Genomic DNA, 25,195 nt, shown 5'->3' on the forward strand with positions numbered 1-25,195 from the left:
AGCTTTAAACATATTACCTTCTGATTAAACCTTCAAATAATGTAATTTTTCAAGTAAATTCTCAGTATCTGGTGCCAACACCAATACATATCTTTTTCATATTCTACTTCTTTGAATGTTTCTATCTCCACGAAATTATAGGAATGTTAACTCATGTTTTCATCATTTACGCTTAATTCATCAAAATACTGCTTTGTTACTTATTTGATGTCCAAGAAATTTTTACATATTTTTCAATAATCAATTTGAATGCTTATTGAGTAAACCTTCCCTCTCAGAAACAGAAGTTTTCACTTTTCTTTCCCTTAGAGTAAATTAATCTGAGCACCAAAAGGTTGAAGTTTTATTTGAAACTCACTGTGTGTAAACTTTTAAATATTTATCTACTTTGGCTGTGTTGTGGCTTGCAGGATCACCGTTACAGCACGTGGACTTCTTAGTTACAGTATGCATGCAGGATCTAGTTCCCTGACCAGGGCTCGAACCAGGGACCCCTGTACTGGGGGCATGGAGTCTTATCACTGGACCACCAGGGAAGTCTTTGTATAAACTTTTTTTTTTAATTAATTTTTTTTTTTGTATAAACTTTTAAAAGTCTAACTTCTTTTGCTAGGTCCCTTAAGTGACTAATGAAAGTTGTAATTATTTTCTTTTACTTTATAATTGTCTCTTGATGGACTAGGCCTCCATTCCCAGAAGAGAATTAGTTTTAGTCTAATTTGTGTTACAGTGGCTACTACTATACACCCATTCTCCATTTATTTAATTTTCATCACATTCAATGCTTTAATATTTTCACTCGCCATACACATACCAGTTACCTACTTTGCCTTGAAAAAAATCCCACGGACAGAGAAGCCCGGTGGGCTATAGTCCATTGGGTCGCAAAGAGTCAGACTCCACTGAATGGCTAAGCAAGTGTGACTACCTACTTACTGAGAAGTAGCCCTTAAAGGTAAAAGGCCACGTACAGGCCTCTGAAAACCCTTTCTTCCCTCTGGTCATATCCAGGTCGTGAAGGCTTTCTTCTTTCAGACTTTTAAACAAATTGGCTTTGGAGTCCCAGGAGGTAATGAAGTAGGAAAATGGAATGAAAGGACTGAGTTCAATATTATTTCCAAAGCCCTTCCTAGGAAAACAATAATTTATTACTCATTTTGGAATTCTAATTATGAGGAGAAACTCCTCAAAACTTAAGTGAATTATTTTGCCAGAGGACCTAAAAAATGCATCAAATTCCAAGTCAAATTGTTCCAAGTTACCTTTCCATCTAAATTCGATAAGTAGTATGAAGTTTATCCTTTATATTTGCATATAATACGGCTTCTAGAAGCAAACTTTCTTTTCAGTAGCATCGATGGGGACAGACTGTGTAGGTTCAAATCCTCCCTCTACCATTTCTCCTCTCCTTGACTCAGTTTATCTATAAAAAAAAAAACAAAGTTCAAAAATACTACTTATCTGACTGGACTATTTAAAGGAATAATTGAGTTAATACTTAACAAAGCTTTTACAAATTTTTTAAAAAATTCTATGATCCCATACTCCCATCCAGGATAACAAGAACCACAACAAGTTACATGAGAATTTAAGTTCCTCCACTTTCGGCTCCTTTATCCCTTATTAGAATAGTGTTTTGTCAACATGAGCACATTACGTTAGCAGATTTGAGCTTTGCCAGAAAGGTGTTTGTATCTAATTTCAAATTATGAATTCCTGAACATTGGATGATGTACCACTTGAGAGTCGTAAGGAACTCTGGCCTGCGTATGTCTGAGTTTTGACAGCCAAGGAGCCGCTGAGAAAGTTATTGGTATTGAGAAGAAGGGAGGTGAAGTCACCCTGGAAAAAAAAAAAAAAAAAAACTGGAGAGCTGCCTGCATTTCACTCTGCTGCCTCTGGAAGAGGTGTGTTATCTGAAGTGCTTCCATCATGAATAATGACGGAGAAACTGCCTTTACTCTCCGATTACTGTACTTTCAGGCAGAAATCCATGGGCTGGTGCCCACGGCATCTATCTGGAACTTGGTTATCACACACGTTTAGAGCAACCAGTACTCAGCGTGAAAGGCAGTGAAAGGGAGGGGCCGTGACACTTCGGGTGAGCAGCGTTTCTAAGGTCAGACCCAACCCAACCCCCCCTACTTTTTCCGCTGCTGGTTCTTCTGGTCATTTCGGAAGTCGGCTACCTTTGTTTACATGTTGAGCTTGGCTCAGCACTAGAAAGCCTTAGTGCTTTCTAAAAAAGAGAAGACTCTTGAGTTTATAGACATTGCTGGGAGAGCAAAGTTCCTTCTCCTGGGCAGGGGAGGGTGCCTCTCCTGCAACACGTGCCGGTGGTGGCAACATCTCTGAATCGCACAGAGGCAGCTTAAGTGAGGGAGAGGTTGGGGGAAGGCGAGGAGGGTGGTGTGGGGCAAGCAAGCAAAGTGCGGAAGCTGTATGGGGATTCTTCTAGAAAGTGGGGTGGGAAAGGAGCTAGGGAGGGCGTGTGGAGGGAAGGGATCTGTGTCAGAACGTGCGTGTGAGCGGATACAAAACCCGAGAGAGGCGTGAGCAGCGCTGTGTGTGCGAGCGGGAGCGAGGGGCGCCGGCTCTGGGTGTGTGCGCCTGGGTGAGTGACACCGAGGGGCGGGCTGGCCGGCTGGCCGGCGGGCGGGAGCAGCCTGCGAGGGGCGGGAGTGTCCCTGCGTGGAGCGGGCCGACCCGGAGTTGTGTCAGTGAAGGAATCTAGCCCGGGGGCCGAGCCGGCTGCGCCCTCCGCCGCGAGCGCCGGCAGCGCGGGGCTAGCTCCGGACGGCGCGCGGCCCAGGCAGCGGCTCCTGCTCGGCCCGCCCTCCGCGCCGCAGGGGCCGCCACCGCCGCCGCGCCTCCCCCCGGCAACCGCGCCCCCGATCCCCGTCCCCGGTCCGGGACGGAGAGGCCGGCGCTCGGCACAGAGGTAAGCCCGGGATCTCCGGCCGCCGCCGCCTCCCGGGACCCACTCCCCGCCCGCCCGCCGGGCTCGGGCCGGGACGCGGCGGGGCCTGCGCAACCAGGACGGTGGCTGAGCCCGGGCCGCGCGATCCGCAGCCTGAGTCGCCCAGCCCCCGCCGCCTCCCGGGGCGCTGGGTGTGGCCCCCGCTCGGCGCCGACGCGGGCTGGCCGCGCGGACCGGACGCGGAGGTCGCCGTCCTGCCTTTCTCGGGCCGGCACTGGCAAGCGAGCCGGCGGGCGGGAGGAGGCGCCGGGTGCGGCGCACATTCGCGCGCCCAGGGCGAGCGTGTGGCGGCGGCGCTCCGACGTGGACCCGCCCGCCCCGGATCTGAATCGGCCGCGGTCCCTCGCCTGCCCTCCCCTACGCGAGCGCCCCCTTCCACCCGCCGGGCGGACGGAGACCGATCCCCTCCCGCCGCCGCGCTCCTGCTCCGAGCCGCCCCTGCCGGCAGCATCACGTCCTCGATCGCCGTCCGGCCCGGGGGCAGCCGGTCCAAGGAAACCCGCTCCCCTCGGTACTCGATGGGAGCCGGGTGCGTTGGCTCCCGGAGCGGGTAAACTCGCCGTGGTAGTCCTCAGGGTGACGGGAGCCGATGCCTGGAGACTTGGCCGCAGGACTAAGCTTTCGCGTTGCGGCGACTGGGCGGGCGGACCCGGAGTCGGCCGACGTTGGCCAGCGCTCGAGACAGCCGTGGTTCCAGAGATGCGAGAGGGTCTTCCCGCTCTATGCCCACTCCCGACTTTTCCGTGCCTCGGAATATCGGTCCCGCTCGCTCGCACTCTGTTTGGTGATTAATACTGCAGACGTGGGAGATGAGGGTTGAGACTTTTACCTGGACAGGGATGCGACTGAAACCTCCTATCTTGTCAGCTTGAGGTTTCCACCTCTTAGGGGGTTGGTGTGTGTGTTTGTGAACTTCCTGAGCTTTTGATTCCCAGTAGTCCGGGTTTTAGCAAATGCCAAGATTTTGGAGCCCTGACATTTTAAAGATTCTTTCTGTGCAGCATTTTCCTTTGAGTGAGCTACAAAATCTGTAGCTTGAGAACTAGGGAAAAACCTTGAACTTCAAACACAGCCTCTTTCATGAAATGTTATGTGCAATATTTTTTACTTGCTTATTTAATTAAAAAAATTTATATTAAAAACTTTTATCAATCCTCTCGCACATCAGAAAAAAATGACTCAAATTTTAGAACCTATGCAGAAGAAGAGCTTTATGCTAGTATTTAAAAGAGTAAGGTCGTGTGACCTTTATGACTGGTTTAGTTTGTCCTAAAAGAACGATTCATTGCCGCATCTGATTGATTTTGTTTTCTAGAGATTAAGCAGATGTGTAATATGGCAGAGAGAAGAGACAGGAAGTCAGAATTGCTTCATTCTGAAAAAAGAAAAAAATATTATCCAAGTAACAAATCCATTTACTTTGAAATATACTCTGAAATGAAGTCTCCAGTCGCTTTTTGTATTTGATTGGCCTTTATAAAATTATATCAACTAAAATGCAGCGGGTTGTATAGATGGGGTAGGTTTTTTATCAGGTAATTGTAGTATTTAAAAAAAATGCCTGTGTATGAAAATATTTGTTCGATCTCTAACTAGGGGAAAATCAACTTTGGGAATGATTTTCTATTTGGACAAGGCAAATGCTGCTGCAGTCTCTAATTAGAGTTTTGGATTAAACTCAAGCTTTGTTAAAAACTATTTTATGGAGCAGCAGAACCAAAAATATGTCCAATTCTTTATCTGTGTGTGGCTTTAAACACATATGCGTGCGCGCGCGCGCGCGCGCGCACACACACACACACACACACACACACACACACGGCTAGCTCCAAAGGATAATTTGCATAAAAATACAATCACTTGAATGCAGACAATATCTAAGAGGATGGTTAGGGGAAAAAAAAAACACGAAACTCAACATCAGGGAAAGGAGTATATTAATTGGCAATTTTCTTTCTTTAATCCTTGCCTGTGAAAATATTAAATACTTTTCTAGGAATCAGTTTAGTTTAAAGTACTTACTAAGTCAAAATGTTCAAGACTCCTTTTGTATTCATTTCGGTTTAGGGAGCCCCCTAATGAAAGTCTCCAATTGACTGTCGTTGTGCTTGCCTGATTTTCAAGTGGCCTTTGTGGGGATAGATTTCTGTGGGCTTGTGAGGCTGCTCAGCCAATCTCTGTAACGATCAGGAAAAGAAAATGCTTAGGCCACACCATTGCAGTCTTTGATTCTCTGCCAATAGGAAGCATCTCAAAGACCTACTTTGCCATGCAGATGGAAATACTTTCCATCAGAAGTCAAGCTTTAGAAATGTTTCATGTTTGGTTCTAAGTTTTATCAGTTTCTCTGTCTCTGATGATAGAATTGTGCTGTTATCGATGAATATTCATTTATGGCTTTTGTGTTGAAGGCTCCTAGGTGATCTTCATCCTGTTACCTGTGTTATCTTTACACAGCTTTAGTCAGCATCTTATGAGGCAGGACGAAAACTTTGGGTTACTGTTTGATGGATAAGTGGAAGAAGTTGAGATTGCTCGTGGTATGATCTAAACGGCAACCATGTGTCTCCCCATGTGATTATAGAGTGGAGTGGGTTTTGTGTGACATGGATACTGCCTGCTCACTGCTCCCTTGTGCTTCTTCACTAGTCATCTTCTGTAGACCCTTCACTGTTATTTAAAGGTGGTAATTGAATCAGATGGCTATTACAATGTCTGTACCCAGAACAGTTGCTTTCACAAGCATGACACAGGACATGACGGCAGCTGCATAATATGGGCAGATTTAAGTGATGGAGTCTGTTTATTGATCACTGAATGATTGTGCATAATTCAGCCAATCAATTCATTCCATCACTGTTCTGTCTTAGTGTGTAATCACACAATTAAAATGTGATTTTCATGACACAAACAGTTAAAAAACACCAGTACACATAATTATAGAACAAAAACAAACCTTTCTTTTTTTTCTTCCTTTTTTTTTTTGAAGTAGTCTGCTGTGAAGGTGTTATTTCCTTGACACATCAAAATGGCTAATTTGGAGTTGTGACGCTTGTTATGTAAATAGGCCATATGTTGAATTTCTACAGAAGTTTATTCATTCAATGCTGTGATAATGGATAGGATCCCCTAAGTACCATAGCTAAGAAAAATAGCCCATGAAGATGCATTTCTACTGTGTATATCATTCCCATTATTTTTGTTAACAGCTAGTGTTTTTATTTTCTAATAAAAATATTCTTAAATGTGATGTTGTCATCTATCCTTATATGTACCAATCATTGTAGTCCTGACTCAAACTCTCTTCTCATTTATGCACTTGTTTAATAGTTTTCATGATTGATGCCCTGTAGTTAGGGCAGAAACTACATGCCTGATTAACTTTTTATATTTTTCTGCTAAACCTCTTCCTTTCACAATGAGCAGACTTTCCTTTTCTTTCTACTGGTAGCGTTTGCTTCATCACTCAGACTCAGACCTAGGAACCATCCTGACTTCTCTTTCATTCATTCCATTAGTAAAGAGAAAGTGAAAGTCGCTCAGTCCTGTCCAACTCTTTTCGACCCCATGGACTATAGAGTCCATGGGATTCTCCAGACCAGAATACTGGAATGGGTAGCCGTTCATTTCTCCAGAGGATCTTCCCAACCCAGGGATCCAACCTAGGTCTCCCACATTGCAGGCGGATTCTTTACCAGCTGAGCCACCAGGGAAGCCCAAGTGGGCACCACATCTTGTCAGCTCTTCCTTTGTAAGAGTTTCTCCGAGCCAGCCCTGACATTTCCTCACTGCCTCCCCCAGTAGCCGAGACCCTCGGCCATCACTGTTCTAGGATGATTACAGTCGGCTACATCCTGTATCTCTGTAATTGAGTTCTCCTGATGTTTCACATTTCATCTTATCAATGTTCCTAAAACTCTGCTCTTTAGAATTCTTATCCAAGGATTGTCTCACGAGAAGACTGAATTGAACTTAGGTTTGTCTGATTCCAAAATTGGTACTCTTTTCACTAGTTCAAATATTTATTATGCCTTTTACCCACCACATTTGGTCCAACCTCTCAACCTGGTTTTAATGTACCTGCTGCTGCTGCTGCTGCTAAGTTGCATCAGTCGTGTCCGACTCTGTGCGACCCCATAGATGGCAGCCCAACAGACTCCTCTGTCCCTGGGATTCTCCAGGCAAGAATACTGGAGTGGGTTGCTATTTCCTTCTCCAGTGCATGAAAGGGAAAAGTGAAAGTGAAGTCGCTCAGTCATTTCTGACTCTTAGCGACCCCATTGCCTTCTCTGTTAATGTACCTGACTCTTGCTCAAATTTTACTTACCAATTTTATTTCCTACTTTTCTAACATGAAGCTTCTATTCCTACTGATTGAATCTCACTGCCCTTCTAATTGGAGAAAGCAATGGCAACCCACTCCAGTACTCTTGCCTGGAAAATCCCATGGACATAGACAGAGGAGCCTGGTAGGCTACTGTCCATGGGGTCTCGAAGAGTCTGACACAACTGAGCAACTTCACTTTCACTTTCATGCGTTGGAGAAGGAAATGGCAACCCACTCCAGTGTTCTTGCCTGGAGAATCCCAGGGATGGGGGAGCCTGCTGTGCTGCCGTCTATGGGGTGGCAGAGTCTGACACGACTGACACGACTTAGCAGCAGCAGCAGCAGCCCTGCTAATTTGTTCGTGCTCTCTGTTTTAGAATGCCTTTTCCTTTTTCCTCTGACCTAAGCACAATCTCCAGGTTAAGTCCACCTGCCCTAATCATGTTACTCTCCTTGGATTCTTCTTCTACCCTTTTGCCTGCATCATTCTTTAGAACACTCTTATATACTCTCTCTTTTACTCCCTTATACCATTGTGTTCTTAATTCTTGCTTTCCCAGCTAGACTGCAAGTCCTCAGAGGGCACTGATGGACCTTGTATGCTGTCTTTGAACCATCTACAAGCCTTGGGCACAGCACACCCTTGATAAGTAGACCTGTAGAATCAATAAATTAGAAAGGTGATTTTTTTTGTTGTTTTTTTAAAAGATGGGCTTTGATATTGCCTATGTACTGCTCATCATTGTGTCTTCAGAGCCTAATTTGCAGCTTGACACCTAGTCATGACCTCAATAAATGTTTGTTAATGTAGAAATTAATGTTGACATTGGATGAAAGGGACCAGCATTTGAAGAAGAGTCTGTCAAGGAGTTTTTTCCCGTTTTTTTTTCAGTGGTTCTAATAAGTCTCTTCATTCATCAGTTGTGAGGATTCTGAGACCTCGGCATTTTCCAGAGTTGAGATAATGATGGAGGCTGGCACTTGTGAGTTAGAATTAAGGAGGCTGTCGTTATTTTAAGGTGGAGTGATGGGTCCCATTAGTGAGCACAAGTGAAAGCACTGAGGCCTTATGCCAGTATTTTATACACAGAGTTATCATTTCTATAAATGGGCTTCTCAGGTGGCGCTAGTGGTAAAGAACCTGCCAAAAAAGACGTGGTTTCAGTCCCTGGGTCAGAAAGATCCCCTGGAGGAGTGCACGGCAACCCGCCCCAGTATTCTTGCCTGGAGAATCCTATGAACAGAGGAGCCTGCCGGGCTACCGTCCATAGGGTTGCAAGGAATTGGACACAACTGAAGCAGCTTAACATGCATGCATGTATTTCTATAAATATTCAGACTAATCGGCTCTAAGGGCTTCCTGGGTGGCTCAGTGGTACAGAATCTGCTTGTGAAGCAGGAGACGTGGGTTCCATCCCTGGGTCGGGAAGATTCCCTGGAGAAGAAAATGGCAACCCGCTCCAGTATTCTTGCCCAGGAAATCCCGTGGACAGAGGAGCCTGGCAGGCTACAGTCCAAGGGGTCACAAAGAATCGGACACAACTTAGTGACTAAACAACAGCAACAACAGTTGCAGAGCAACCCAATCATTTCATTTAAAAGCTTCTTGAACATTTAAAAAAAAAAATCTGGGAATCCATCTAGGGATGAAAAGCGAGGTAGGGAAAAATTGCCACACCCATTCTGCTGTATCAGGACAAAGTTCAGTTCTTTCAACTTTTAATAAGACTCACTTTGTACAAGGCCCTGTTTCTACCGGGAAGGAGTTTATAGTTCAGCAGGAGAAAGAACATATGCATCCCAGAAACAAAGGTCTAAGAGAGCTCAGAAGGGAAAATTTCCTTCTGCTTGGGGAGTGGTGAGGGCCTTCCAAGAGTGACGGTTGTTTGAGCTGATTATTGAAAGGCTTCGGGTGAGATTTCAGTAACTATATTGGGAATATAGAGGTGGGGAAAGGGCCACAGCATTGGGAGGAGCACAGGGCAGGCATCCCAGGGTTTTTTGACTCTAACATCAGTCCTCTTATATATTTTACTACCACTACACCGAAGCTGAAATGCTTCTAGGACCCTCCTGGGTAGTAGTAATGAAACTTAAAGGATATACGAATACCTGCAACTGTTACTTTTGGTGCCAAGTGCTGAACTGACCATGACATAAAGCGCAAAATAAATCTTGTAAGGATTATAATTGGTGTGTTTCTGGGTAGCATCCAGCTTGCCTAGAATTCCTGAGAAAGATTCTTGCAATGTGGAAACACCACTGAAGGCTGAAACTTTCTTAGTAATGTAAACAGGTCAGCCCTGATCGTGGTCCTAAGTAACCAGGCATCTGTGGGACACTGCGATCCTAGCAGAGCATGAATAAACAGCTGCATGAGTAAACATGCTGTTATGTAGTTCCCAGGTTCTGATTCTGACCCCATGGATTATGAAGCTAGGACAGATGGGTATGTGTTTCAGGGAGACAGATTTGGGGTCAGGATAAGGAAGATGGTCCTGTAATGGATCGAGCTATTTCACGAGGTGATAAGACTCTGTGACTAAATGTATTCAGGCATGGGCTATACCAGGCAATGTCTACATACATGCATTAGCTCCATCTTTCCTCAAATCAGTACTATTGCCACCTCCCACCTCATTTTACCGATGGGCCATCCTGAAGCCTAGAAAGGCTGAGTGGTGAGTACATTACAGAGCAGGTGTCAACCCTGGCAGTTTGAAAGCAGAGACTGAATATGTACTGGAAGAGGAAAGGGGGCCTCAGATGGCCACTAAGATTTTTAAGGACGCTTCCTCACGCTAGGATCAAGTCTTAATTCTCCTTTGGGGATCAAGATGCTAATTGTTGCCAAGTACTAATTCATCAACAGCAGCACCCAATTCCTATAAATTCAGAACAAAGAGAATGCAGCCATCACCATCATGATGGCTACCACTCACTGATTTAAAACTAACAGCCCTCTTGCAAGGTAGGGATTATGTATCCTTTTAAGGAAGGGGCACCATAGCTCTGCCAAGTTACATAGCTTGATCAAATCTACAGAGTTGATGAGCAGCTTTTTTCTCATATCACCCTTTAAGGTAATGCATGGTGATGATGTCAGACATAGTTACCTATCAGTTCAGCATAGACACCAACCATTCAGAGAGGCCACCAGCGATACACAACACTGTGATTCTTCTCAGAGACGGGAGTCCCTTGAGGTCCTGTTGAGGCAAGGTCTGAAGGGATTCGAAAGCTTGGTAGTTCACCAAGATGACACATCTGGAGTTCCAGAAAACTGTAACACCTTCTTTTTATGTTCAGCATTTATCTGATTTTACACATCAGACGTCTTAGGGATTCCCAGTGACACTAGTGGTAATTCGGGAGACGTAAGGGACGCAAGTTCGATCCCTAGGTCGGGAAGATCTCCTGAAGAAGGGAATGGCAACCCACTCCAGTATTCTTGCCTGGCGAATTCCATGGACAGAGGAGCTTGGTGAGCTCTACGCAAAGAGTCAGATACAACTGAGTAACTAACACACACACACACACACACACACACTATAATTGTATTTCACACAGATTTCTGAATAAGGAAAAGTAGTTTCACAATGGCACTTTTGTGTTCTCCTTGTAAATGTGTCTTCCTCACTCCTTTTCTTGCTTTTACTTTGCTGTACTCTGAGACCCATCTGTCTGGACACCATCCCCTCTTTCTTCCTCAAGTGTCTCTTTCCATCATCTCTCTTTCCCTCAGGGTCTCAACCAGCCTTCATTTTTGTCTCATAAGCATTCATAAATCTTTCTCATTCTTTAATAACAAGAGATGTCAAACAAAGTCCTCGTGGTCCCTTCCTTGTGAGTCTGGTCGTGTTCCATCTCCCTCCGTGGTCTGAGGAGGCATCTCCTTGAAGAACAGGTCCTCACGCATCACCATCCCTGCCCCAGCTCCCCTTTCTTCTCCACCCTCTACAGCCCTGTCCTCTTGTAACAGCCCCCTCTGTGCTTCAAACTGCCAGACCCGTGGCCCAGGATTCTCTTAGAATTCTTGCCCTGTGCACTGCCTCTGGTGTTGCTGATCTCGCCACCTTGAAACCTTGCCCACCTGTTTTCTGAGTCATTCCTCTCCTGATTTCTTTGCTGTTGCCCAACTGCTCTGTACTAGAGTTCTCTGCAGGCTCCTCTTCTCCTCCCAGACCTCAGCACTCTTGAAGGTTCATGCTTCAACCCTGTCTGCTCACCTACTCCTTTATTCTGTTCCCACCTATAGCTGTCGATTCCTCAGTCTGCAACTCCGACCGGGAACTCTCCTGATACCTGTGCCAGGCATCTTAAACTCACTGAGTTCAGAACTCTGCTTCTAGCCAGCCTACTCCTTCTGGGTTCTCTACCTCGGCTAATGAAGCCATTTGATCAGTTTTAAAATCTGGGAGTTGTTATAGGATCCTCTCTCTTACTCAACCCCTATTCTTCATTGATAACTCAGCCATGTAAAAACTATCTTCTGAAACCCTTAATTCTGCCCTCACCTCTCCAGGCCATTACCTCCACAGCTGCCTTGGTTCAAGCCCTCATCACTCTCTCGAGGGTCACTGCTGTAGCTTTGTAACTGGTCTCGCTGCCTTGTCTGGCCTGCTTCCAATCCCTTCCCCACACTGCCGCCTTTCTAAAAGGCAAATTTGATCACGGACTCTCTGCTGCTTAAAACCCTTCTGCAGAGTCACTGCTCCTCCAGGATAAAAATCTAAGCTCCCTAGCCTGGCACAAAAGCTCCTTTGTGATCTGGCTCTCCCTTCGGGTGTGTATCAAAGTCTTCCCTAATGATCCTGGTCCCCACTGACTACCCTTGCCCATAGCATCCCTCCTAAAGGAAATGAGTTGTTACAGGAGAGAAATGAGAGGAGGTATGGGAACAGAGAAGAGATTACAGGGCTGTGGTGTCCTGTACCATGACCACTAGCTGCCTGTGGCTGCCGAGCACTTGAAACACACCTGGTCCAAACAGAGATATGAGTGAAATACATCACGGATTCAAACTCAGCATGCAAAAAAAGAGCGTAAAATAGCTCATTATCAAATTTTAATATTGATCCCATGTTAAAACAGTAACATTTCGAATATAGTAGGTTGAATAAAGCATTATTAAAGCTAATTTCTTTTTATTTTATTTTTTAACATGGCTACTAGGAAATCATAAACTACCTGTGTTTGGCTTCCCTGGTGGCTCAGATGGTAAAGAGTCTGCCTGCAATACAGGCATCCCTGGGTCAGGAAGATGCCCTGGAGAAGGAAATGGCAACCCACTCCAGCATTCTTACCTGGAGAATCCCATGGACAGAGGAGCCTGGCAGGCTTGCTGTCCACACCTTCACTGTGTGGCTTGCATTGTAGTGCTATTGGACAGCATTAGTGGAGGACAACTCCTTGCTCCCAGGAGATACATCTTGTTTGAACCACTCCCAAAAGCTTTCTGAATGATTGAGTCAACCCTACAGGTGTAGAGAAGCAGCAATTGTTCCATTTCATAAATCCAGAGATACTAAGTTGGCATAGATGGACCATGCTGCAGTCCATGGGGTCGCAAAGAGTCAGACACGACTGAGCGACTGAACTGAACTGAACTGAGATATTAAATGCTTTAGATAAGATTGAGTTTCACAGAGACAGATTGTGAAAATTGCAGCAGGGAGCCCCTCGTACCACGTATTCAGGGCTGAAATCCCAAGTCAGGCACATCTGTCTCCCCCGACCCACCCCGTCTCCCTCGGAAGCAGGGAGACTGTGTTGGAGGGAGGCTTTGAGGTAGATAGGAGGAGCAAGGACAGGGCAAGAGGCGCCCCATTCCCAGGAAGCCTCCTGCTTGTAAGGTGCAGACAGAACACCAGGAGCTACGACCTCTGAGATCCCTCATCCTGCCGTGGATCCCTCCCCAGTCTTGAGTCTCAATAACATGTCCATGATGAAGCCACTGTGCATCAAACAAAATGACCTGCCTAACAGCTGGTAAGTTCTCCTCAGTTGTGCCTTAGGATACTGGGGGCAGCAGTCTGTGGATCATTTGGCCTAAAAGGCTTGGAGTAAGGTATAGAGCTGTCACAAGGACCCGGAAGATAATATGTCCTAACAGATACGCAGAGCTTTCTGTCTTCAAGTGGAAAAGCCAAACAGTGATAGAAAAGCAGAACTTATCAGGTTGGCGCCAGGAGAAACGTGAAGGTAAAGAGAAGAAGCCATGACTCTTAAGGGAAAAGTCCCATGGAATCCCATGCCGGTGAGGCTGATAGGCAGTGGGCCTCAGCGCTTGTATTCTGGTGGTTTGCATGCTGTGTTCTATTGAACCCCTCAGTTCTAATAAGAATGCCCTGGGCAGTTGTTCTGACTTGCCTTTGTATATCAGGCATTAGTATAAGATTCTGGTAGGGGGAAAGGCGGTTGTGTTAAAAGTTTGAAAGTCATACTGTACAGAGACTGGCCTGAGAAAGTGGTGACCACCCAGGTGTGGTGACTGCTCTCCCATTGGCAACATCTGGGACCAGTTCGGGCCCTTGGCAGGGGCTCCAGCTCCTTTCCATCTGAAGCTGAGTGACTCTCCATTGGACTGACCGTGCAGTCTGCCTCCCCTTACCCGGGAAGCCAGAACCGTCTCATTCTCGGGTACTGAATTTCCGCTTTGCACCCCAGGTTCTCTCTCACATTCCCAAGTCCCCACTTTGAGTTCTTGTGTAGGAATCCCAAATTGCCTTTGGTAAGGGTCCCATCACTTACCTCCAAGCTTTCTTAAGCCGATAGTCTTGCCTCTGAGCTACAAGCCCTATATAGTAAGTGCCTGCTGCTCCATTTCAAGCTTCTTCAAAACTGACTCCTGCCAGCAAAGGGCCAGAAACTTAGTTGGCTGCCCTGCTGGTCTCTGTGGTCCCATTTGTACCATAGATGCAATTTGGGAAGAGAAGGGGAAGGCAAGTGTAGGCTGATTTTCCTAAATTATGGTATATCTGCTTCTTTGTTCCCTGCGGGAAAGTTGGTCTTACATGTAGACTAGAAAGGTAGCTGCTGCCTTTATAATGGTGTGATTTCAGAATTCATTCTACTTAAAAGAGCTTTTCAAATATCAATACTTACTCTTCCTTGCTCTCTAATATGCAAAAGCCTGCATTGTAAAAGCTCTGTTTTCTTTCCCAAGACCGATATGGTTTGGAAGAGAAAGAGAGCAAATTTGATGCTTGGAAAGCCTAGTTTTGACTCATGTAATTGACTGGATGTAATGAACTTGAGTCAATTACTTGATCTTCCTGAAGATTAATTTTTCTGAACCTCAGTTTTCTCATTTATGAAGTGAAATTAATAATACCTACTTGCTTTGTTACGATTTTTTTTATGACTAAATAAGGTATAAAGTGCCCAGCAGCAGGGCCTAAAATGCAATGCTAAGGAAGTGGCAACTTATCAGATTTTACAGACCCTTTCCTGAGACTGATAAGGAAGAAGATAAGAAATCTGGATCTAGAGACCCAGAATTCAGCCATCCCTGGGTGAAAAAGGATCAGAAGGAAGTTGCCTTCACATTTTTGCTTAAGGCCAGTCCTGCCTAATGGTTTGCGTTTGTGAAAATATTCATCTGGGATTATGAATGCAGCATGAAGCTATGGGGGAAAAAAAAAAGACATGTTTACATCCTCTGCCAGGATAATATAAGAATAAACAAAGCAAGTTTTTGAATCTCTGAATAGTCAGGTGCACTGCCATCAAAATAAACTTTTATTTCTATTCTTTGCTGATAAATTATAGATAAAGGAAGCCACTAAAATAACCCAGAAAAGAAAGATTCATATACAAATTAGATACCAGGAACAGGCTTCACACTTTGTTGGAGCCATTCTTTCCTTAACTGTGGGTGTTTGGGAAGTTCTTTTATTTGTCACCTTTGTTGCTGACAAAAAGAGAGAGAAAGCTTTAGTATACTCAGGAGAGAATGGTTTTGATTGGAGGCGTGTTGTTCTCAGTGTGGGCTAACTTTCCTGTATTGTAGTGATTGCTAATACATAACTGAGGAAATCTGTAAACAGAGCTGGATCTGACATACTGCCGCTTCTAACTGACCTGTGTTTATTATAGGAATGGGGGCAGTCCTATAATTTTTAAAGGGGAAAGTGGAAGATGTTATGCTGGCTACTGTGACTGCTAGTGTCCTCATCCAGAAGGTCTTTGTCCTTTTTCCTGTGTTTATCCTGTGAAGTCTAAATGATGGACTGGACTCAGTGCATGCAGGGGCTGTCAATGGCTTCCTGGGGCCTTGATGCAATTGATCGCTCCATGGTGATACTAGAGCGTCAGTGGAGTGTCGTATTCAACCCATGAACACTCACAAAGAGAGTATAAACCCGCTACCTTTAATGCTGTTAAAAATAATAGCATTAAAAATATTATTTAGTGTTAGTTTGTGGCATTAACATATAAACTCACTTATTGTTCTACTAGTCTTGGAATAAGAACTGTTGCAGTGGGCGGTATCAACTGAGGTGGTCATGACAACATTAATTTATCGTTTCCAAACCTTGGTAGGATTTTACCTTCTGAATCTTCTGGATTGTCTGTGGTTATTTCTCATTTGTTAAGGCGAGGCATATTTAGCTGTTCCTTACGGAAATGCACTAGAAGTATCTTCATGAAGGTTGATGAAAATTGTTCCTTTTTTTGCAAATCATTTTTTTCTCTCTATCAAGACATTTTTGGATTCTAACTTTTAAAAATTTAACCTCTCAGTGGTGCATCTTTCACCTGTTTGTCAATTATGCTTTTGAGGAAGGTGTTTCCTTTGTCATTGATAAACTGTGGACCAAGACAGTCCAAAGACAGAGTTCTGTGACTTTCTCCAAGAGACTTCTTGACATCCACGCATGAATTGTTAGCTGCGTTTTGTTGCTTTGTTTCTTTGAACGAGTTTGATCATCTTGCGCTTGGGTTTATTTTCTTGCCCCCAAGCTCTCTCTGAGAGGATACAGCCAGGAAAAGCTTAATCAGATGCCTTAGTGATACCGTCATTATTGATCCACTTACTGCCAATCATAGAACCTGTATTATGAAATGCAATGAGATTAATTTGGAGTAGCTTGTAGATTGCATACATTTTTCTTTAGAAAAGTTTACTCAAGAGCATATGTACATACCCTATTTTTTATTTATTTTTAGAAAATAATTTTGTAAAGTAAACTGATACTTCACCTCTAACTTCAACTCATATGAGCTTGTTTGGTTCAAAGGAATTGCTTTCTTGTGTATCACTCAGTTCTCTTTATGGAATCATTGCTTTGAAAACTAGCTGGTGGTGGGGTGGGAAATCAGACCTCGGGCGTCACTCCAGCACATCGTTATACTCACTCCTCCTGGGACAGGCAGGAATCACACTGAGGCACGTCCGCACAGCGTGCTGGCATCTATGTCAGTGGCTCCACGACAGCTTCACTAACTGTGACCACGACGGAGAATGCACTGATGGCATCGTGTCCCTAGCGGATGTGTTTTCTCCAAGTGGAAAATTCTGTATCATTTGAAAAAGTTCCCCACCCCCCGCCACCCACCACATAAGCTCTTTGACTTTTTCATTAATATCAAATGTCAATTATACAAACAATATTTATGTGCTGTATTTTGTTTCCTTTGTGTACAAAATAGTCTTCTACATGCTTTTTACCTTGGACTCAATGGGAAGAAAAAATAATGTGAAAGAACAGTAGCACTGAGGAATTCAAACCTGCAATAAAAAGAAATAAACTCTTACTTCCTAGAAATACGGCTCTTTGGTAGTGCTTTATATTTTACAAAATACTTTCAACAAGTTTTTTGTTTTTTTGCAAAAAACTTTTTTTCTGTCTATAAAAATAATTGCATATCATTGAATTTGGAAAAAATACTGAGTGGGTAAAAGAATTAAAAGTCAGCTAAAATTTCACCATCCAGAGATCATCTTTGTTAGCACCTGGATATGCATTCATGTGTGGTTGTGAGTATGTGCATACATTGTGTGCGCGTGTGTGTGTGTGTGTGTGTGTGCTTAAACTAGCTTCATGGTGGACCTGAGAAGTTTGTACGGAACAGTCAGTATGACTTAAAAATGCCTTGGAATCAGACAGTTTGAAATTTTAGACCTGGCTATACTACTTACGTAGTGACTGTAAATTGCCTAAACTATCAAAACTTCCATTTCTACTTCTATAAAATGGGGATAATAATAGTATGCATCTACTAGGTTTATTGCATAAGAATTAATAAAATAATACATATAAAATACTTAGCATGGTACATGCCTCGTAGTAAATGCTCAATAAGTGTGAGCTATTGTTATTATACAGGTTCTCTTGTCTCTTGTCCTAACTTTATTTTCTAGTAGCAATTTCTCTTGTCAAAAAACATTACTTGAGAAGTATTTGGAATGACTGCATATATTTCAATACATGAATATACCTTAATGTAATCATTTCTCTATGCTTAGACCATTTCCAGTTCTTTGCTGTCACGAAGAGCGCCACAGTTAATATCCTTTACATTCATTTCTGTGCATAGACAACAAAATGAATTACTAATGGCATTTTACAGAGAGGCAGAAAAAAACGAACAATTGTTTAGTATCTGCTAATGTGCCAGGTGATATGCTAGGGATTTTTTTTAATCTCAAAATTCTCATTTAACTCTTCCATAACCCTGTTGAGGTACATCTGTTACCCCAGTTTTTGGATGAAAAACCTCTGATGGGAGACAGGCAGCTTGCCCAAGGTCACAGAGACAGTGGTGGTGGAGACGGTGTTTGAAGCCAGCTGTCTGATTTCAAAGCTTAAGCCTTTCCATTCTGGCAGGCAGCTCGTGCCTATCTGTTTAAGGCTGGCGGGATGAATAGTTACCATTGTGTTTTTCACGAAATGTCACTTGGTGCCACATAAAAGATAGGACACTTGGCTGGAACTCTGAGCTTGCTCAAGATAGCACCTCCCATGTGCGTATGTTCTTATATGTTTTGGAATCAAGCCTCATTAAAATAAAGTGTTAACTAAAGGAAATAAAACATTGGTATGATAATTTGATGAAAGCAAACCTTGAGGAAGAAAGCATTTATTTAGTCAAAAAATACAGAAATCGTCTTTGTTTTAGTTGGATGGGCTAGGCCGGAATTGCTTACCTCCCTAGCAATCTGAGTATTTCACACACATCAGTATAGGAATTAAACAATAACAGCCAAAGTAAATGGATGCTGTCAAAAGGGATTATAAGTTTCATTACTTGTATATTAAGGGTTGAAAGGAAAAATCTTTAGCCTTCATTGTAAGATGATATATCAGGAAAGAGCCAAAACAATTGCTATAGGTATAAGTATAGGTATAAGGGAGACATAAAAATGCTGGGACAAACCTCCAAAGAATTATTTGGTGAACTGACAGGTTGTCTTTAAAAAGTCAGCCATTTGGAACATGTATCTTGGCAGCTCTCAAATCTGACTTACAATGTGTAGTGTGGCAGTCAATTTTTGTAGGAAAAATGCATAATTAATACGAAGATCAAGGTAGAAAGTATTGCCAGTCAGTACCTAACACACAGTTTCTTAGAACAAAGGAGCAATTGAAGTTGTCTTTTAATAGGGTAATCCTGGCTTGTCATTTTGTAGGTTTCAGTTCTTAGCGAAAAATGAAAGAGAAAAAAATGCCCTGGTAGTAATATTTCATATCTAAGAGGTACTTTGTTGCTGAGTTTATAACCAACTCTTGTCTAGTCAAGAAAGCTACCTTTGGTTTCTGAGTTCTTGAATTTTCACAGTCCTTGAGCTTATACATTCTTGCCTTATAATTGTCTCAGTTTCCCTTCAGATCATTTTGGTTCTTGCAGGGGAGAAATAATGTCCCTCATAGCGCAAGAACTAAGAAGGTTTTGCATCTTGACACAGCATGACCACCAACTCTGCCTGTGGAGAGTATGTTGCCCATGGTGGTGTAGCAGGTGGGAAGGGCCTGTGAGTTGAGTGTGGGCTCTCTGCACAACTAGTGAGCAGTTACAACTGTGGACAGAGGATGGACTCTGGATCTGCGGAGTGGATCTGAGATGTGGCTTCACCCAGCCCTCGGTAGCTGTGTAACGCAGGATAAGTGCTTTACTGCCTCTGAGCCTTTGCTGCCTCTGCTCTTGCAGGGAGATAATGACTCCTGCACAGTCAAAGGCATAGGGAGGATTAAATGCATTGAGCCAACCAACAGGTTAACTCAAAAGTGCTCTGATGGTTAGCTCCCAAGTTACAAATTAATAGTCACAGGTCCTGCCTCCCAAGGAGAAGCCAGTTTACCATTTTAAATATTTTCAAATATTTGGGAATGTTTGTAAAAATATACCATTCCTGGCGCTAACCTCACTTGACTCTCCTAACTGTTTGCTTATACATTTTGCAATAATAAAGGGGTAGTCTCCATGCCTGCCCAGGAAGCACCTGGCACCCAATGAGCATGGCATCTCTCAGAGCTTGAATGCTCAATCCCATGGCACATCCCTCTGATGGTGGTTCCTTTGAACACAATCTAGACCTTTATAAAAACAGGCATTTAAGTCTGCTGTGTTGTTTCAAGATAGAAGCAAAACTTGTATGTTTGATGCATTATTTTAGCTTTCAATAAAAAAGTTTTATAAAAAAGATATCAGATAGGAAAACATTCCAACAGGGTTGCATTATAAGCAATTATAAGCAGCTCTTTGATTATTAAAGCAATCATTTTGCCAAAGGGGAGAAGGAAAGAGAAGAAGTTAGGAATTTTGACACTGGACATCACACACACTTTTCTGAAGTCTCCCGTGGTTCCCCTGCAGCCCTGGTAATGTTGGCAGTGGCTCAGAAACTGCTTCTGTGTCTGGCTGCCAGAGAGTCCATCTCACCCGTGGGGCTGCACTTACTCCCTTTCCCTGGGATGTTTCGGGCTAACCTCCCTGCCCTTTTCTTGCCTCCCGGCTGGTCGTGGTGACCCTTTCAGTCTTTTAGAAGGACAGGATTGGTTCATTGGCCACCAGTTTGAGCTCACCTGAATGTGTTTCAGGTCCATAATGACGGGAGTGTCTCTGTGGCATTCCTCAGGGATGGGGGGCAGGGGAGTGGTGTGAGCCAACTGCTAGATGTTTTATACAAACCCCCATGAACACTTGGCGGTAGAAGGACTTGCTACCCGGGCATGGCTAACCCTGCTTGCTGTACTCATCTCGAATTGGTTTTGAAATTTTGTTTCTCCTTCTATGCGTGTGCCTGCTAAGCTGCTTCAATCACGTCCGACTCTCTGCAGACCTATGGACTGTAGCCCACCTGTCTCCTCTGTCCATGGGATTCTCCAGGCAGGAACACTGGAGTGGGTTGCCGTGCCCTCCTCCAGGGGGGGTCTTCCCGACCCAGGGGATCTTCCTGACCCAGGGGTCTTCCCGACCCAGGGGTCTAACCTGCATCTCTTCTGTCTGCTGCATTGGCAGGCGGGCTCTTTACCACCAGCGCCACCTGGGAAGCCGTTTCTCCTTTTATACGGGAAACTATTCTGAACTTCCCTTATTTGCTTTGCTAGTGCATTTCACTCATCTCATTTCTTCATCAGCTATTTCTTGAGTGTCTGCTCTGTACTGGGTACTCTGAGAGGAGCAGAAAGAAATGAAACATTGAAAAGGAGAGAACAGTTCACACCTCAGGTAGAAAGCAAAATATGTCTCCAGGGTTGAGAGAAAGGGAGAAGTTAAGTACATAATGATTTTTTTTTTTGAGCTGTATTTTCTATAATAAATTGTGCTACAGAAAAATCTATACCAGTGTTCATTTATGTAACAAATCCAATTATAATATGAAAATTCCTGTTATCTGTGACTGAAGCAAACAGCATTAGAACACAATTTCAATGCAAAAGAAGACTTTGGGCAGTCCCTTGGAGTGAGTTGAAATGGGACTTGACCTCTATATCAAGCTTTTCCTCTATACTGTTCATTTCCACGTGTCAACAAATACTTGATTTGATACTAAAGCCAGTTAAATCAATATTTCTTGCTCTAGTGAAGGTACAGCAACATATATCCAAGGGCAGCATATCCCTACCAGCCTTATTTTGTTCACTTTAGTTCAGTGTCTCAGTCGTGTCCAACTCTTTGTGACCCCATGGACTACAGCATGCCAGGCTTCCCTGTCCATCACCACCCACCAGAACTTGCTCAAACGCGTGTCCTTTGAGTCACTGATGCCATTCAACCATCTTGTCCTCTGCTTGTCCTCTACTCCTCCCGCCTTCAATCTTTCCCAGCATCAGGATCTTTTCCAATGGGTCAGTTCTTCACATCAGGTGGCCAAAGTATTGGACAGCTTCAGCATCAGTCCTTCCAAAGAATATTCAGGACTGATTTCTTTTAGGACTGACTGGTTTGATCTCCTTGCTGTCCAAGGGACTCTCAAGAGTCTCCTCCAACACCACAGTTCAAAAGCATCAATTCTTTGGCACTCAGCTTTCTTTATAGTCCAACTCTTACATCCATACATGACTACTGGCAAAACAGTAGCTTTGAATAGATGGAACTTTGTCAGCAAAGTAATGTCTCTGCTTTTTAATATGCTGTCTAAGTTGGTCGTTGCTTTTCTTCCAAGGAGCAAGCATCTTTTAATTTCATGGCTGCAGTCACCATCTGCAGTAATTTTGGAGCCCAAGAAAATAAAGCCTGCCACTGTTTCCATTGTTTCCCCATCTATTTGCCATGAAGTGATGGGATCAGATGCCATGATCTTAGTTTTTTGAATGTTGAATTTTGAGCTAACTTTTTCACTCTCCTCTTTCACTTTCATCAAGAGGTTCTTTAGTTCTCAGCTTTCTGCTATAAGGGTGGTGTCATTTGCGTATCTGAGGTTATTGATATTTCTCCCGGCAATCTTTATTCCCTCTTGTGCTTCCTCCAGCCCAGAGTTTCTCATGATGTACTCTGCATATAAGTTAAATAAGCAGGGTGATAATATACAGCCTTGACATACGCTTTACCCTATTTCAGACCAGTCTGTTGTTCCATGTCTGGTTCTAACTGTTGCTTCTTGACCTGCATACAGATTTCTCAGGAGTCAGATAAGGTGTTCTGGAATTCCCATCTCTTTCAGAATTTTCCAGTTTGTTGTAATCCACACAGTCAAATTCTTTGGGGTAGTCAGTAAAGCAGAAGTAGATGTTTTTCTGGAACTCTCTTGCTTTTTTGATGATCCAACAGATGTTGGCAATTTGATGTCTGGTTCCTCTGCCTTTTCTAAATCCATCTTGAACATCCGGAAGTTCATGGTTCATTTATTGTTGAAGCCTGACTTGGAGAGTTTTGAGCATGAATTTGTTAGCATGTGAGACGAGTGCAATTGCACGGTAGTTTGAGCATTCTTTGGCATTGCCTTTCTTTGGGATTGGAATGAATACTGACCTTTTCCAGTCCCGTGGCCACTGCTGAGTTTTCCAAATTTGCTGGCATATTGAATGTGGCACTTTCACAGCATCATCTTTCAGGATCAAATAGCTCAACTGGAATTCTATCACCTCCACTAGCTTTTTTCATAGTGATGCTTCCAAAAGCCCATTTGACTTCTTTTGTTAAGTACATATATTTTATCATAAACCTACTTGACTGAACTACTTTCACATGAATAGGTTGAAAATAATCCACAAATCTACCGTTTAAAAAAAAATAGAAAATTTCTGATCTTGTCCCTCATTCTTCATTTAAGCAATCCCAAATTTATTTAGCTCAATTTCATCATAAGGAATGACAATATGGATAAGATCTTGATTGTGATAGCTATGATTTATTTCTCTTTGCTCTAAAGGGTTCACCTGAACACACTGTCCCATCTTCCGTCCCAGTCAGAGGATTTCTGAACATACCCACAAAGTGGCAAATACTAGTGAACCCAAGAGTCTCAGATTGTAGGAATCTAATCATCGTGATGGATGGGAGAGTAAGGTGAAAGCCTCTTACTGACTCTTTCTTGGAACTTTTAATTGTTAGAAGCTTTCTGAAAATTACCTATTAAAAGTTCAGTGTTTCCGTAAACAAATGCCCTGAAGCATCAATATAAACATCATCAAATGTATTTACTGTTTTCGGAAAATTGAGCTTCTCTTGCCTGTACTGTGAATAGAAGAGTGACTGTCATTTCTTGGGCTCCTACTCTGTGCTAAGCACTTACAGTATCTCATCTCTCATAGTTAAAATGATGCTTTAATGCATGTATTGTTATTTCCGTTTCAGGTTCAGTTTCAACTGCTGAATAACTTATCTGAGGGCACCAAGCTAGAACGGGTATAAGCAGGGATTTGAACCCTAGTTAGTCTGATTCCAAACCCTTATTCCAAACCCTTTTCACTTTTTTCAACAGGGGTCTTGAGAATGAAAAAAAATATTTTTTTAATTGTTAAAGTTACATATGCTCATTATAGGAAGCCTGGAAAGCAGACAAAATGATAAGAAAAAAAATCACTCATAATTTTTCACCCCAAGGATAATCAGTACTAAATTTTATTTTTCTTTCTAAGCTAAAGAAAGCTATAATTTATATATCTTAGAGAATATTGTTCTTCAGAGTTGTCATCCTTGAACTGTATTCATGTTCTCGAACAACAGTTGCCATTGCTTAAAGCATTTTTAGAACCTTTTTCAGAGCCAATTTAGGTACTAAATTCTCTGTAGATTCCCATGCACTGGGTACTTTGGTAGAGACATAGCAAAGAGTGTATCCATTCCCTAAATACTTGCCAGAATAATACATTTTATGTTCTACCTTTTGTGCCGTCTAAAATTATATGCTGCAAATATTTGACCATCCTGTAAAGAATACCACCATTACCCTCTCTAAGAACCATAAACATCTTCTGCCACTTCTGTTGTGGTAGGAGATGGAGTTTACCAAAATGCTACTTCCTCCCATGTCAAAGATTGATGGACATTTTGGGTTATATTTAAAAGTCTTTATTAAAAATTAAATCTATAAATGTTTACTATCTCATTTGACAACTCATGTTATTTATTACAGAATCCACACGACAATCGTTGCCTTTTGTGGTACATAAAGAAAATCAAAGAATTGTTTTTGTCAAAAGTTTGAAAAAGCACATTTTAAAATCAGTTTCTTTTTAATGGAAGTGTTATACTCACTGAATGATTTCCCTCCAAGGAGCTTCTGTAAAAGCAAATATATCTTAAATGTGATGAACTGATCTTTAAATAAAGTCGGTAGCATCTTGTGTCAAAGTAAATGTTTCTCGAAGCAGGCATGCATGAGCACAGACACACACATATGTAAAAGAAAAGATTGCTATCGAAATGACCGTTGGTATACTTTATTAAAGTGAAGAAAGTCAAGTAGTTGAAGAAGAAAGTCAAGTGCCAGCTGAGTTCTCATCTCTTTGGTTTATTGTACACAACACTGTTGCTTTCAGAAAACAAACCTAACCCTCAACTCAAGCATCTCCCTTATTGTCTGGTTTCTGCCTTTTTTTTCGCATTCTTATCTACCCCATCGGCTTAGCACAGCACCCTCTTTCCAGACTGCTGGGCACGTAGGACACCAGGACCCTGGGTCCTAAGATTGGCTCAGAGTTCTTCGGGGCCCCACCCCAAATGGGGGCCCACCGGGCATGCGCAGTTGTCCTAAGGGCTGTGCTCTTCCCTGGTTTTCCGATTGCCAGGATTTCCTGAGACTTCATCAAGCTCTCAGAGCTCATCACAGAGTGTAGGCTTTGTCTTGTGTTGATATCCCGGACACATTCATAGCATTGTGTCTGGCATTGTGTTCACTCAGCGTGTTAGCAAAATGAAGGGTTACAATATATTCTCTCAGAAATGGACTGTTGGAAGGATAAGTTAGTCCGATTGAAAGAGAGTCAGAATAGAAT

The 25,195-nt window shown here is 43.2% G+C and overlaps 1 protein-coding gene across 11 annotated transcripts in view; it reads left to right on the forward strand.

Moving 5' to 3' along the window:
* Positions 1–1,683: 1,683 nt before the first annotated feature.
* The window catches only part of SPATS2L (spermatogenesis associated serine rich 2 like), a 184,327-nt gene continuing 160,815 nt past the window's right edge, over positions 1,684–25,195 (forward strand). For 2 of the 11 annotated variants that reach the window (XM_069577950.1, XM_069577956.1), the window contains exon 1: positions 1,684–2,119. The gene's annotated coding sequence lies outside the window, so the exon portion shown is untranslated. Of the gene's footprint in view, positions 2,120–2,300; positions 2,942–25,195 lie in introns of those variants that run through there. The other 9 variants (XM_069577951.1, XM_069577957.1, XM_069577948.1 and 6 more) reach the window with 7 other exon arrangements.

Source organism: Ovis canadensis, chromosome 2 (assembly GCF_042477335.2).
Source record: "Ovis canadensis isolate MfBH-ARS-UI-01 breed Bighorn chromosome 2, ARS-UI_OviCan_v2, whole genome shotgun sequence".
Lineage (NCBI taxonomy): Eukaryota > Metazoa > Chordata > Mammalia > Artiodactyla > Bovidae > Ovis > Ovis canadensis.